Below are 16,375 nucleotides of genomic sequence, written 5' to 3'. Positions count from 1 at the left end.
TGATATTAATTTAACCCATCTACCATGCAAAAAGCAATGTATAAGCTAAAATTAGCTAAAATGCTAATGCTTACTACAGCGTATATTCAAAAGTCTATGAAATTGCCGTTTAAAATTATTCACTAGTAGTTCACTGGTAGTGAACATTTTAAAAGTTGAATGGGATTTCTAGCTGAAAGTATATAGAAGTAGTAAGCTGTGAAAGAGCACAAAGTTTGAGCTGACTTTTGCGGAATTTTTAAGATGAAGTTTAATGTTGTAGATACACACGGACTTAGGGGCATGCAGGCAGAGTACAGGCAGGTCATTCAAAGGCAAACCGGTACAAGAGGCAAAACAGAAAACAAAGCACTAGGAGGAACTCGGGAAGAATACAGGGGAGTTCACAAGGAAGTTTACAGGAGGAACCAGCAGGGAACAATGAAATCTAGAGAGCTTACAAACTGAGGGAAGTGGAGTGTAGACCAATGAGACAGGGAGGCAGGTAATCAGAGGAAACATGTAACAGGTGTGGACCAGGCTGCAGGGAGGCTGAGGGAATGTGTCAGGTTAAACTAATGAGAAGGAGGAAAGCAGGGACAAGAAGAACTGAGCAAAAACTAGACTAAATAACACCTGGGGAAACTCTGACCTAAAAGGAATATTAACCAACACATGAACACAATAATCTAGAAAGTAATAAACTAACAAAAAACCCAAAATGGCAGATCCTCTCACTATCCAACTATGATCCATAATCTGTCTCTTCACTGTAGTCATATAGGACTATTGTGTATTGCACATGACAGTGAACTCAAAGTACAATTACAGACACACATAAGGTAAAATTTAAACCGTTTAATAGATCCTGGAATCAAAAGGAAAAATCCTATAATTCCAGACTCTATTGCTATTATTGCCTAACAGAAAAATAAGATTTGTTGAAACAGAACTTCATTAAAACAAATCTGCTCTGTGATGGCCTTAGTGGTTGTTAGAGAACACTGATAAACAAAAAGCTTCATAAAGACCATGGAACACAGCAGAGAGCTCAGGGATAAAGATATGGAGAAGTCATGGATCAATGTTTAATCCATTTTCAAAATATAGAAAGCACAAATGCAAACCTACCAAGACAAGTCCATCTACATAAACTGACAACCCCAGTTTACCCCAGGATTCAGCAAACGTGAAAGACACTGTATGTCCCCCACAAAAAGTTTCATTTCTTTGCCAATTTTCTGCTTTTCTGGACTCCACTGGTCTGCTTCCTCGTTCCCTCCTTCTGTTTGGAGAACTCTCTCAGAACTCCTCCCGTGAATCTCCTCACAGCTCCTCCTGACGTCCTCCTGGAACCACCTACCTGGATTTCCACTCCAACCTGGAAATAGGACAAAGAGACAATCACCAACAAACCCACTCAACAATCTCTGAGGATATACCCACCTCCTCCTGGAACGCCATCTTCTCCGGCTTTAAGAAGCCGTTTTTACGTCATTACAAAATAAATCTTAACTATCTCTGATCACAGACATTTCCCACTAACCTCTCCTAGTGTCATTCTGGACTGCAGCCATTAACCTGGAAGAAATATCTCACTGTACATATTTACTAATAAACCTTATAAACTATCTCTTGGTATCTGTGATTGTTTCACTCCTTAACAAACATTACAAGCATATGCATGCATTATAATAACCCAGTCAAAGTCCAAATCTAAATCCAATTGAATTCTGTGCCATGACAAAAAAATTTATGTTCACAAACACTCCTCGTCCAATCTGAGTTTGAACTATTTTGTAAAGAGCAATGGGTAACAATTAAATTTTAGATGTGAAAAGCTGTTAGAGACATTTCAAAGGACACAGGCTGTTGTATTCCCAAAGAGAAGCATTAATAGCTGTAACTTAAAGAAATTTAGAGGTGTGAATATTTTTGCTGGGTACAGTTATTACAAACCCATACATAGTATTAACTGATTAAAAATTACAAAGCTTTTGAAATAAATGTGAGATACCTCATTTTCTACTCATTTGCTTAATTTTGCAAAGTAACATTCAAACGTTTTTTCCATGTCTGACCCAGCAAAGATAAATAGATCATGCAAAGTTTGCATTAACCAGGTTGTAGTTTCAAAACTATTAGCAAAACCCTTTGCAGTGCCTGAAAAGTTCGTGTTGACTTTAGAATTGAAGCATTTCAAGAATTAATTTAATTCTCTACAGAGCACAAATGGAGAGAATAAATTATTATATCTGTTAAACGTTTACATACAATTGTTGTTACTCTGCTTTTATCCAGTTTGAGGTCTCATTGTGTCCCCTTTTAAGGCAAGGCGTTTTGAGCCAGAGCAGACTTGTGCACTGGTTTAATCAGTCAGCAAGTACCATCCCCCTGTTTGCTGATTGGTCAGTTGGTGTATGTGTGTACGTCTGATTGGTTTATTTGATTTTTTTCTGGATTGTACTTTTTATTTAAATACAACTTGTGCTGGGATTTGTAATGACCCCGAGAAGGCCACAAACAGAAACTCACTGGTTTGCTATTAAAGTTGGTTCCCAGTACTTCAAATGTTGCTGAAGTTTTCATCTTTCCAGTTTGAGGTATAAAATGTTTCCTTGAATTGTGATATGAGGTCCCAACCAACTTAAGAACATTGTGCTGAAAGGTTACAGAAGAATACTGCAGTTTGAGCCCACAGCTTTACATAGATCACACCTTGCTCTCAGCCATCTGACCTTTAAGTACTAGTGGAGGTTTTGGAAATTCGACAGGAGCACCTGAAATTTGCTTCAGAAATGCTTTTTGCTTTGTCTTAATGGGGGCATGCCTTTAAGGCTGTCATCAAGGTGCATCTAATTTAAATGCTGAAAATGAAACATCTGCCCGGAGTCAGTAAGATTCATCTCTCTGTCTTATTACATCCCGTAAACAGCATCCAATATACCCCTCGTACTCACAGAGTGGGAGGGAAACTCAGAGGAAAAATAGAAAGAAAACCCACAAATATTAATGAGCTGTTACACTGAGAAATAACGACGTGTTCATCCCTGATAACATCTGTACTTCCTTAATGGCATGCACAATTATGTGAGCTCTCATTAATATCAGGGCTGGAGCTGTCATCTCTAAGAGCTTCAGTTCAATCACTGCTGTGCTTCTTAAAGCATACAGTAAAAAAAAAATATATTCAAAATGTGCCTCCAGTGACTTACTATTATGCCACATAAATGGGTGCTAGGAGACCAGCAGCAGCCCCAACAGTTATATGGGTAAAAATAAAAATGATTTAAATAAAATTTAAGCTCTGTGAAAGACTGTCACATATTTTGCTGGGTCTGGCAATACGTTCATGGCCAAAAAAATGACGTGCTAAGTTTTGCAGCCAGGCAGAGAACTTTTGGGTCCATTGACTTTAGGTTTTAATCTAATAAACTTTATTTGTAAAACATTTTTTGGGATTAGAAAAATCAAAGGGGGGGCGGTTGTAAATTAAACAAGTGTGAATTTAAATCTACACAGTTTATATAAACACTAGAGTGCTTATATCACAGTAATCAAACATCTGCCATTTATAATGTAAAACAGAAACACCTATGCAAATATCTATAACCATGCAGACAAGATTAAGCAATTTAAATCTAGAGTTCAACTGTTGAATTTGTTTGCTTATTGTATCCAAAGCATGGGCAACAGAGTGGTGTTATTGAGTCATAGTTTGGAGCACTGAATTGTGGGAACCCAGGATAATGCCTTGGTAAGTGAGGCCGGTCCATAGTTGTGCCACAGGATCTCATTGACCAGATTATTCTGTCATGGTGTTTGTTAGTGAGACCCTTGTGAAGGCAGCAACCACGGACAACTGAGGAAGGTTTATTGGCACAAGAGGAAAAAGTGAATGTTTCTTCCAGGTTCAGGAGCGGCTTCCAAAACGACGCTGAGGAGGAGAAGTAAGTTATTATTGTATGAAGTAAGTTCAATAACTTGCAACAAGGATCCTCCTGATTGGTCTGAACAAGCTCCAGCTGTGAGGACGCACCCTGCAATCAGAGAAGTAAGGCACACACACAAACAAACCTGCACAGCCCTGTAGACATGACACCTATACACACAGGAAGTGCTATGCTGGCACCTCCTATACCTGTCTTGAATGTGGGATCTGAACAAAGGGACAAACAATGAGTATGAGTGAGTATTTACAAAGAAAGATTTACAAAAAATCATTTACCAGAAACTTTCCTTTAACAGGAGACTGCAAATTAACTAAGGATTCAATGGTGCTTAGTTTAAAAAACATGCTTGGAATTAAATTGTGACACAATGCTACCACAAACAACTCCAGGTGTTCAGGCAAAGTTACAACAGCAATGTTAAACTAAAGGATTATTAACTACAAATCAGAATCAAATTTATTGGCCAAGTCTGTGTGCTTTGGTTGACTTTGGTTTCCAGTACTCTGTGTACCAACATTAAGTATAAATATATATAAACTTTAGAGAAAATAAAATAAGGATAAAGGAGCAGTAGGTATGTATATGTATCTACAGCCAAATGTTTTTTGTATATAAACAAAACAGAAGGGCAGATATGCAAATATGCTTATTTTGTTTCTCAGCAGAGTAGCTGACTACTCAATCTGTAAGGTGGTCATTGTGTTCAACAGAGAGACAGCCTGGGGGAAGAAACTCTGTGGCAGCTGGTTTTGTAAAGAGTGCTCTGTAGCAGCATCCTGAAGGTTAAAAACCTAAACCTTGTGAGTAGGATGTGTGGGGTCAGCAGAGATGGTTGCTGCCCTGGTTCTGACTGTAGACTAGGTGATGGAGGGAAGGTTAGCCCTGCTTATCCTCTCTGCAGACAAGGGCAGAGTGGGTAATCAGAAAAGTTGGGAAGATTCCTGATGGGGCATTTCATTCATTGGATGGTCGGCGCCAGAGAATAATCTTAGCATTTCTATTCATTCTGAATTGATCTGCCGCTTTAAGAGACGGCAAAGGCAGTTTGGGAACTTCCATTTGATAAATAACACCTCTGAGTAGCCCACAGTTGGTTTAGTCCAGCCCAATAGGCGGAGTGGGACAAGTTGCTGATTAGTGAGCACAAACTGATAAGAAGAGACCAGGTGGGACTGAAAAAGACAGGTTAAAGAAAAGAAAGGCATTAGTAGACAATGCAGCCAAATGTGCAAAGCTCACTGATATTTTTCAAGAAGAAAGACGGAAGACACAACTGGTTATAAAATTGGGCTTAATTAATTTTTTAACTAAAGACTAACATGATAAATGAACCTTGTTCTGTGGTACCCAAATAAGTAACCCAAGTAAACAATAGCCTTTAAAAGCTAAATATGCATTGTATAATTAGGCAATAGCTACTAAAAATAATTTAAATGTATTCAAAATAAAATCTAAATAAATCTAATAAGCATGCTGTAAAATAGCCCATTTATTGCATGCTTTTTGAAGCATCTGAGTAGCAAAGCCAGGCAGAAAATATTGATTAAACCAAAATTTGAGAGAGGACAGGCACAGCTCAGTAGAGTGCTAAGTACATGCATTAACATAACAAAAATGCTTTATGTGCTCTGGGATTAGCATGTTCATCTGCATATTGTTTCATAGGTGAATCAGGTTGAGAGAGAAGGGAAACAGAAACAATGAGATCACAGCAGCTCAGGATATATCACAAGGAAAAGCCTAGGATATTTAATTCAGTTCTGTTACATTCACAAGTATTTTATTACTCCCAAAGGTAAATTAAATGTTGTTCATCATGTCATGCAGGTTTCTTCAAAGAAGAAGGTCTATGATGGCATCTTCAACTGCAATAAAACAGCAATAAGCAAACTGCTGGGTGTCCTGAATGTTGCTTTTTTGCTTACTCAGATGGGCCAACAGGAGCCTCTCTAGGACCTTCATAATGTGGGATATCAGGGCAACAGGTCTATATTGTTGGGGCAATGGTGGCTTAGGTGGTAAGGGTTCATCCAGTGGGTTGCCGGTTTGAACCCCCTGCCCCATCCGTATCAGTCGTGTCCTAGGCAAAGACACTTCATCCACCTTGCCTGCTGATGGTGGTCAGAGGTGCCGATTGTATGGCAGCCTCACTTCAGTCAGTCTGCCCCAGGGCAGCTGTGACTACAATGTAGCTTACCACTGTCAGCATGTGAATGTGTGTATGAATGGGTGAATGACTGTTTGTAGTGTAAGGCACTTTCGGACTTGATAAGTGCAGACCATATAGTCATTGAGTATAGTCATTGAGTTTTCTTTGGTACTGGAACAAGTCAGGAGGTCTTCCACAATATTAGAACATTCTCCTGGGTCAGGGTAAGGTTGAAGAGGTGCTGCAGAATCCCACAGAGTCGCTCTGCTCAGGCCTTCAGGACTCTGGGGTTGACACAATCTGGACCCTCGGTCTTATTCCGATTCAGTTTCTTCAGTTGCCTCATCATCTGACTTCTAGAGACACACAAGTGGAATGAGGAAGCAAATGGAGTATTAGCATCTTCTGATTTGATTGAAGACGAATATGTAGAAGCTCAAGGGTCCATAGCCGAGTTGGACAAAACATTTGAGGTGTGACAGGGAAGCTTTGGGTCAAAGGAGGATTGTCTGGCTAGGGGCAAGTGAGGATGATGCTGAGGTTGTTCGTGAACTGAACCTATTAAAGAATGTGTTCGGTTCATTGGCAGTGTTCAGACATCCATTTGTTTAATACTTCTTCTGCTTGAAGGCTGTGATCTTCTTTATCCCTTGCTTCTGTGTACTGTATACTCAATGACTCACTTTCTTTTTCTCTGAAGGCTCTTTTTGTCTTGTTAAGCAGGTCTTTAGGTCACTGGCGATCCAGGGTTTATTATTGGGGAATCTCAGTACTCAGCGCCATGTAACCATCTTGTCACAGTTCTCTTTATTACAGGTTGCCTCTGAACAAAGGGTTTATATTTGGAGCAGAGAAAAAAAAGATTGTGTTCTGATTTGCCCAGAGGATGCCTTGCGTTATACAAGTCCTTGATATTTACAAAAAACAAATCCAATGTTTTAGTTTCTCTGGTAGAGCAGCTGACAAACTGATGAAACACTGGAAGTGTAGCAGAGAGTGAAGCATGGTTAAAATCAGATATTGCCACAAATACATTGGGGTGAAAAACACCTTATTGATATGGTTACGCATCATAATATATGTCCAAAAGTAAACTTTTAACAGCATAACTCCTTCTAGCAGCACAGTATCCAACAATAAAGGGAAAAATCATCAAAAATAAAGCAAATTTCATCCAAAAAAGGATGAACTCAAGTTTTAAAAAAAAGACATCGGAATGAAAACAACAGAAAACAACATGCTGCCACCCCGAGCGGCACAATTCCAGGATAAACAACAGGCACGGAGACAAGAAGAAGCTAGTGTAGATAGGACTGAACATTTACATTTTTTTGTCCATCCACAAGCCCATGACCTATATATGTGTTTTTTTTTTTTTTATTACAATTCTCAGCAGCCTATTACACAGCCCCTACTAGCAAATGATTTTCACAACAAGCATGGCACGAACCAGAAATGGCTGACATACTTAGTCAAATCACAATCCCTTATTTGTTCTTGGCCTCCTATTGGGCTGATATGTTACCCCACTCCTCCCCTGTATGCAGACCTAATTGTTCTTTGCAGTCTGGACCTGTCCTGTTTTGTGGGTGAGCCACACTGCAAAATGATGGACGAACACAAGACAGACTGAGTGTTGGCAGTGCAGAAGATGACCACCGGCTCCTGTGTACTTCCTGAGTATATCCAGGAATTACAGTCTCTGCTGGGCCATCTTCTGAACAGTGTCTATGTCAGTGTGTGAATGTGTGTATGAATGGGTGGATGACAATTATCTAGCCGTGCTGAAACATTTTAATCCCAAATTAATTAAAAGTTGTCAAGAACAGAAGACTTGTCCATCCAGCTTACAATGTAAAACTGTTTATGTAATAATAATAATCAAAACACAGTACGGTTATGTATGGAAGCCCTGACAGGCAAGTGAGGAAAAATAAAATATTTATTATAATATTTCTATGTTTTTTGTTTTTTTTTCTGTTCTGCACTGAAAGGCAAGTGAGAAAAAATATTTGTGTTTGTCCTTGTAATACTTTGTTCTTCCACTAGAGGCGCTGTAATAAAACCACCAGCCTTCACTAACAGCTGTGTTGTTCAAATGGATTATTTCCAAGAACGAATGTCCCATTTTCTAAATGAGATTGTTGTAAAGTAAAATAAAATACAGTAAAAGCACACAAATAGTGTGCTTGTTGGCCATGCTATGTTGTTATCATAACAAGCTTGTATATTCATGTGCGATATAGAATTAACCACAGTACTGATCAAGAATATCTGTGGGACAAAGGACAATTGCCCACCATGACTGCTCTTTCTTGACTGCTCTTTCTTGGGACCAAGACTGTATCTTGCAAATGGCCTTAAAACTTGTCAGTACATGCTTATCATAACTTGTCACAATCAATTTGAAAAGTGTATGATAAATCACCAGACAAAAAATCAAATATGAACCCTTAATGATTAATGATCCTTTAATGATAAATGACGCCTTATTTTTCTAAGTCTTTTTATTTTTTTCTTGTCTCAAGCCTGGAAAGGCAAGTGAAAAAAAAAAATGTTACCATATTTTTTCTCACTTGCCTTTCAGGGCAGAACAGAAGAAAAAAAACAATAAAATATTCTAATCTAATCTAATTTGCTGTCTGTCATTTCCATAGGCTGAAGGAACTGACCTCTTAATCAGATGAATTCTTTTGGCAAATCCTTCTTGATACTAGCGTACCACTAAAAGATTAAGCGACGGTACGCAGTACCAGGAAGAGAGAACCGCCAATGTGATGCCGGGAGTGAAGTCAGGTGTTGGTTGCTGCTCCGGATGACTTTCCAGACATTGTACTGTTGCACTATTACCCTTGGGGTTTTTCCATTGAGCTCCCGCCTCAGAGTTTTACAACCTTTTGTTCGAGATTTGGGGTTATCAGCTGTGAGTGGCTAAAGGGCTGGCTCGTAGATGCTCTGCATCTGGGGCGTGGCCCTACCGTTCTACCAGCTGATAGCTGCTGTCAAGACGCACACATGGAGAAAGGCTTCACAGCGCAGTGGTTTTGTTCATCTTTCCAAGTTAATCCAAATTGTTGTGTTATTCTGATTTGTCCATAAAATGCTGGTTTGATCTCCATCTACCCTCCAACACATATCCTTATTTTAGATTATTAGTCTACCTCTTTTGTATAATAGTGCACAGTTAATGAGGTAAATGTTGTTTGACCAGAATAGTTTGATTGTAAGAGGGACTATTGGTTTAAAACATTTTCACAAGATAAGGCTAGTGTTTCACACCATTCAGTAAAACGATCGATAACACAGTGACATTTGGTGTGGTTTTGGTTAATAATTGTCAATTATTAATGATAATTAACTAATTGTAATTATTAAGTGCTGTGAGCCAAATAATCACACCACCAGAGTGTATCTCTGATCTTTATTCATAAGAAATGATTTTTGGTTAGAATTTATTTTTTCTAAATTATGATTTTTTATAATAGTTTTTGATACATATTTATAATCAGTCATAATCCTTACACAGTATATGTCAGAAAGTGTTTAGGTATTAGGATGTTAGTAATACATTTTTAGTTTTTAAAATTTCACATAAACCAGTTAAAGGAGACACATGTTCAGATTGTTCAATTTTTATGTTTTTATGTATGTAGAATAGAAAATAGTTTATCGGTGGTTTAAATATGCCAGCACCCTAACCATTAAATATATTTTCTCAATATTTTCAAGAGCTTTTAATTTCTGCCTTATCCATTCAGGCAGCCTAAAGTAAAATATTAAAATGTCTTCATTTGTTTGGGTTTAGACTTTTTCAAAATGCATGAAGCAAGAGCGGGAACAATAGGAGCCAATGAAGATTTTTGTAATCGTACCGGCAATAATTTAAAACTACTTTAATCCCTGACTCCTACAGAGTCCAAGTACACAACAAAATGTATTTAGGGGTTAAAAAAGTGGATTTTGCATGATTTGTCACCTTTAAGACTAGCAGTGTGTCTTAGATAAGATACAATGAATTCTGAATTTGTTTTAGGGAAAAGTGGTGAATTTCCACATGCTCCACATGCTCAGTCAATTTTTCAAGTGGTCTATTGTCATAGTGTGCAAAATCAGTTCATGCAAGGCACCACTTGTCCGGGTAAATAAAGTACTGAGTAACTTTAAAACATTCTACTTTTGTGTTTGAGCATAGATGTAGCCTTTTCATGCATAGGCGGAAATCCCAGGGGCATGTCCCCCCCCCTCCTAAAAAAAATCATTGTAAACACAAATACATTTCTTTCTACAATAAAACACTAATATTAACTTTAAAAACAAATTACTCAAGCAGTTTAAATTATAAACGTTAAATGCGTTTCTTAATTAAAGTGGTTTGGTCCGCATGTCACCCAACGGGTGGGGCTACCTGCAGCTCCTATTGGCACCTTTGTGTTTCACTGAGAGTCAACAGGCTTACCTGCTGAGGAACCTGCACCAATGTGTAAAAGTCAGTGAGTCATTTATCACACCACTAGTTCAACAAACACAAGGTTGTAACATCAAAAGCGACATTTCTCCCTCTTTGTCCAAAATCAGCCTCTTTTTCATCAGCGTGCTGGTTAAGCAAATAGCCTAGCTTATGACAAGCTCAAGTGTGTAGTATAGCACCAGTGACAACCAACAGGGCAGTTGGAAGAAAGAATAGGACACAGTGGAGGGAGGAGAGCAAGGAGGAAAAAGAAAGAGATCACTTTCAACTGAGAGGAAAAATAGATGAGGGGAAAGACGAGAGGAAATAAGCAGGACAGATTTTTCAAAAAGGTCTGTCAGGATGTGCATGTCAGATATAAGGCTAATTCATATTTAACTGACATTTTAGATTTGTTCCTAGAGAGATATCCAGATTTTGAAATGAATATAGGTATTCTTAATTTAAGTTTGAGGTCAGAGTTTTGATAATTGTTTGTAGGCTAATGACAACTTTTCCTGTGTACGTGTGTGTATAATTGTCAGCCAACCAGGTCAGTAAAGAACATTGCTATAACTACTATTATAGCTTAACATTATTTAACATGCCAAGGGCTTAAACCTAGAAGGAAAGTTGCAAAGAAGCAGAAAAGAGAGACAGGAAGAGAGCTTTTTTCCATGTCCCCCAAGGAATTCCTCTCTGAAACGTTCCTGTTCATTGTGCCCCCAAAAAATGAAGTAGGACTTTTGCCCCTGTTTTCATGTTATTCCTGTAATTACTATATTCCTATAATGTGTAATTATGTTTCTTCATGTGGATCTAGGGCCAATTTAGATAACATTCTGTCTGGACCTAACAATTGCTTTACACTTAGAAATCCCTGAATACACTAAGCAAAACTTAAAGTATAAAGTTGAAAACAGTATCTGGGGTAATTTGAATATATTTACTGGTATAGACAGCTTTCATCGAGCCCCATAACCAAATTTAAGTGTTATGAAGATTTTAGCAATTTTATGAATTCCTATAGAGTCTAAATCTATGATCTCAATGGATTTAAATTGAAACAACATTCACCTAGCCCCATCATATAACAGGATCCCAAGACAAAGTCAAATAAATACATCCATTGCCTATAACAGTGGTAAGCAATTCTGGTCCCAAAGATCCAGTGGCTTGCATGTTGTAGATGAGATCAGAATAACCTTAAAAACATATGCATTCAAGGGAAAAAGATGGCAACTCCATTCATATATCTATCCATTTTATATATCTACATGATTCTTGCAGAGTCGCTTGGGACTTGCCTCCAGTATCTAATAGGCGAGAAGCAGGGTACACTGTAAGCAGGTTGCAAGTTTTCCAAAGGGCAACACAGAGACAGACAGAACAAACAACCACATTCACATTCAGACTTAAGCGTCGTAATTTAGAGTTGTCCATTACGCTAAGATTCATGTTTGAAACGGTGGGAAGAAACCAGAGCAATCCATGCATACCTGGAACATGAATACACACTCCATACAGAAAAATCCAAGTTATGACCTTAATATTCACAGTAACAGTGCAAACAACAATGCAGCTCTACCTGTCAAACCATGTTATCCCAGTAATTGTTTTTTCTCAGGTTTTTAATATAAACATACCATCATCACAACTGTTTGCAGTTTTGCATGTGACAATGAACTGCAGGATTCTGTAAGCAAGATGCTGATTTTATGGTGGAATTTTACCTTGTTTGCTAAAAACAATGGAATATAAAATTCATTTTATGGATAATGAGATAGCATCTGCAAACATACTACTTGGATGCCTTGCATGGACCATGACTGTATAGAGAGAAAGGATTGTTAGGTCAAAAAAAATTACCTCTTTAACGCCAAATGGACATGTGGCCCATTATTGGCTACACAAAAAAAGATGGAGTGAGAACTTCTACAAAAAATGTCCTCTGCAGGAAACATGAAAGAGATGAATAGAGGTAAATAGGTGAAGAAGACAGAGTAATCTTCACCCATAAAAACAGTCTCTGTTGGAAATATTTTTGTACCTGGTTAACAGAACAACTGAAATGTTAGATTTAAGGTAAAGAATAAGGCAAACCTGAGAAAAAGAGGACACAGCATAGCTGACAACAGCTTGAACAGGGAGTTAACAGCCATACCACCGAGGCAACCACAGATGTTTGTGTGCATTAAGTTCACAAGGTGAGTAAATGCTTTCTTTCACAATGGTTTTTCCTAAGTGTCTGTCAATAGAAAGGTTCTGCAGGTGTCTGTAGATCATTTCAATTAATGCATAAAGTTCAACTGTGACTGTTATCCCTTTGTCTGAATCAAAACATGTTTGACTCCAGATGCAGTCTGACTATAATTTGGTATTTAAACTTCCCTTCCATGATTAAATCTTTCTGCACAAATGAATAATTTAATTATTTCCATCAAGGTTCTTTTAGAAAAGAAGAATCTTTCTCACATGTGATGCAGTAAAGCCAAGGTCTGCCACTCCAGTCAAGCACTTCTCTTTATGAGTTGCTATGAGAGATCCGCATCCCTCTCTATGATCTTAATTAACTTCTGCTCTCCTCAGAGGACAGCAGCTGAATAAATCTCAAGGACAATAGGCAAGATTAATTCATTTATTTACCAAGCAAGTGCGGCTTATTAAATGCTAATATGGGCCCATCTCCTTCATGGATACGGCTCAGTACCTCATTTTACCCCTACACTATCATGATCCCTAGCTGTTTCTGTAAGTACTTATAAGCCTGGCTGGAGTTTCAGCAGAGAGAAAAACATTTGTCGAGGTATCATGTGTCATAAGATTTCTTTTTTTCTTGTCTTGTATAGAGATTGCACTTAAATTGAATAAAAAAAGCACAAATCTCTTTTTATTGCATGTGCATCATTTGTACTGTTACAGCATGCCTTTCAAATAATATACAATCATAATGTACTACAATGCACCACTTCTGCTCCTTCCACAGTTTCTGACTCCCTCTTTGCAAGATATACCACAGTGCAATGTAATAACCAGTTAAAAATGCTAATCAAGGACAACTGCAAAGTTTTATGTAAACAAATAACTCGATGTATGAATATGCTACTAAGCAGGTCTGCAAGTTTGCTGTGGCTATGATCACATACCCTTGGGGTGTAAAATCAAATAAAGGGTTTTTAAAAATGTCTGCCTCCTCTGTAATTTAATACTCACCCAGTCTGTTCTACACTCTCTGTAAACTTTAGCAAAAGTAAAGTCACTGCTGCTCTGTGTGCAGGGACATCAGAGAAATGCCTTGTTTTTCTCCACATAGGAAATACTCATGGGCATCATGGAAATTACCTGTTTTAAAGACCCCTATGAAGAGCATTTTCATATTTTCAAACCTTGATATTTTCCTTTGAAAAATTGAGCAGGGAGGGGGTGGGGTTGGATCCTGCATCGTGGGTGATGTTTAATGCACTCACCGGCTTGTGATAAAGCTGATCAATCAACAAAGACAAGAAGCCTGTTGGCAGAGCTGTGCTGCACCCCAGAGTGAGATGGCAGCTGGCCAGGCCAATGGGACAGGAGCTGGAAAGGGGTTAACAGCATTAATAAGAGCCCTTGGTGGTCCCATTTATCTTGCTTTACTTTTGTTTTTTTCTCGCTGACTTTCATAGACCAGAACTGACTTGGGGATATTTTGTCACTCTTGGATCTTTTATTTCTAATTTAAGGCTAACCTACCATACAGGGTCTAAATTATATTTTTGGAGAAACCACTGCATGAAATGATGACATCAGTTTGCTCAACGACTGTTGCAAACGAAAAGACAAAATAGATAAATGCAAATATGCTGCATTGGTATTAGGTTGTTTATTTGGCATTATTATTAAGGATAAACACAAGTTATTCAAATCACAAAATTACACTGAAATTGTGTGGAACGTAACTTTCTGTTTTAGCTGTCAGATGGAAGGAAAAACCGCAAAAAGAGCAATGTATATACAATCCACACTTTCGTAGGCTCTTTTTTTATTTAGTAAAAAAATAACATGTATCAAACATATTTTATATCTTAGCTTTGCAAATGTAAAAAAAAAAAATCCAACATTAAAAAAAGAAACATTTTCTGTAGCTTCTATAAATGTCAATATTGGTTGTGTGACAACCCAAATGTCAGAAGGCAGGAGGAAGGGCGGAAGAGTTGATGCAAAAATAAAATCTTTGACCATCCACAAATTGAAAATCCTCAATAATTCAAAAACACAAAAAAAGAAGATTCAAGGCAAGAGGCAATCCGAACAAAAACCATGAGCAGAAACAGAAAGAAATACCACAAAATGAGTTTGCAACAAATTCAATTGTGTTAACAAATTCAAATTCAGGCACACGTCATAGATTTTACATGTAATTTTTCAAGTAGAGCTGTAAGCTCTGTGGCAGAATGTCCTAACATCTCATAAATCTTATTGTCAATGTCCTGTATTGTGAACTTATAGATTTACCAAAATGCAGACAGAAGCCAGAAAGTAGCATGGTAGAGAAAGGTTAAATAATGAGAACAGGCAAACTTACAGGAAGTGAACAAGGAGAAAAGGATATGGAGCATGAGCTGAGTAACAGAAGGAACCACTAATCAACAGTGAAAACAAGGGACCTTGGATCTGGAGGCAAGGGTGGAGAATGACAATGGATCCAGGTGTCCATAATTGAGGGAATGTGGAACAGCTGTGAGAGGAGAGTGCTGAGCAGGGATACTGAGGGAAGGAGACAAGTTAACACAGAAAACATAAATGCCCCTATTTCATACTTTGGCCGGCTCCACCTCAGCCCGTTTTGCGACCATTTCCATTCTCTTCAGCAGGTCCCATCAAGGCTGTGCAGGGCCGAAAAGTGATGTGAACAAACCGCTGTTCATTGATTGGCTATAAGTGTGGTCAGCCATATGTCAGTGGCACGAGAAAGTGTTCAGTAAAAATCGGAATAATTTCGAAATTACTTTAATGGGTATATTTTACTAATCTACAATGTATACCCAAAAATAAAAATAACATGTCATACTGATGATATGTTTTTGTTTCTTCAACAACATTCGACAAGAACTGTTGAATGACCATCCCCCAAGGTTGAAGATTCCATGCCACAGGATGTAGGTATGCAGAGGGACAGAGAGCCCAGGGAGTCTCTGAGGGTGTGAATGAGATTTAGAGATGGTGTACACTGTTTATCTGGCCTGCCTGAAGGGATGCCCCTCTGCTGGCTGGAAAACATTTTTAGCATGGGATGCACGTCTATGTGACCCCCCCTTCCCTCGTCGTGTCTCACTCTCCCACTATCCCCAGCTGCTCAGGGGCACACGATGGTTTCGGAAAGATTAATGCATCTTCAACAGCATGCCGTGAAATCAAATTAGTGTACTCTGATCAAGAGACACGGAGGTCTTAGGCTAGGACTCTAGCAAGGGACAATTCCTCAAAAACCTAGAGCTTTATTACTCCTACTTAAAATTACTGTCTGCTAATTATTCAAATAACTAAAATGCAGTGTGTGACCAAAAAAGTATTTTCCCACATTAATATCATAACCTGTTAGAAAGTCTTTATTAAGTTTTTTGTTTGTTTGTTTTACATACTGATCTTTGACCTTACAACAAGTGACTGAATTACATGATAAAGGTGGAAAACAAAGACTTTCATTGAAATGTCACTTTACATTATCTCAGACACACAAGCTCACATTTATTGCAGGTTTCCATCAAATTTGGTCAAGGATGAACACCATTCCAGACGCAATATGCTGTTAAAATTGGATTTGCTGGGGGAAATAAGGGGATTATTACTACTTCAGTGTTCTGTTTCTGT

The 16,375-nt window shown here is 38.2% G+C and overlaps 1 long non-coding RNA gene across 1 annotated transcript; it reads right to left on the bottom strand.

The window, feature by feature from the left end:
- Nucleotides 1–232: 232 nt before the first annotated feature.
- LOC124875681 lies at nt 233–14,095 on the bottom strand. Its single transcript, XR_007040100.1, has 2 exons — nt 13,996–14,095; nt 233–1,360 (listed from the first exon to the last, which is right to left on the bottom strand). It is a non-coding gene; the product is annotated as an uncharacterized LOC124875681 (long non-coding RNA).
- Between the last annotated feature and the right edge of the window lie 2,280 nt (nt 14,096–16,375).

The sequence above is a fragment of the Girardinichthys multiradiatus genome, chromosome 1 (assembly GCF_021462225.1).
Source record: "Girardinichthys multiradiatus isolate DD_20200921_A chromosome 1, DD_fGirMul_XY1, whole genome shotgun sequence".
Lineage (NCBI taxonomy): Eukaryota > Metazoa > Chordata > Actinopteri > Cyprinodontiformes > Goodeidae > Girardinichthys > Girardinichthys multiradiatus.
The sequence above is the reverse complement of the archived record's forward strand: the minus strand, read 5'-3'. Positions and strand labels throughout refer to the sequence as shown.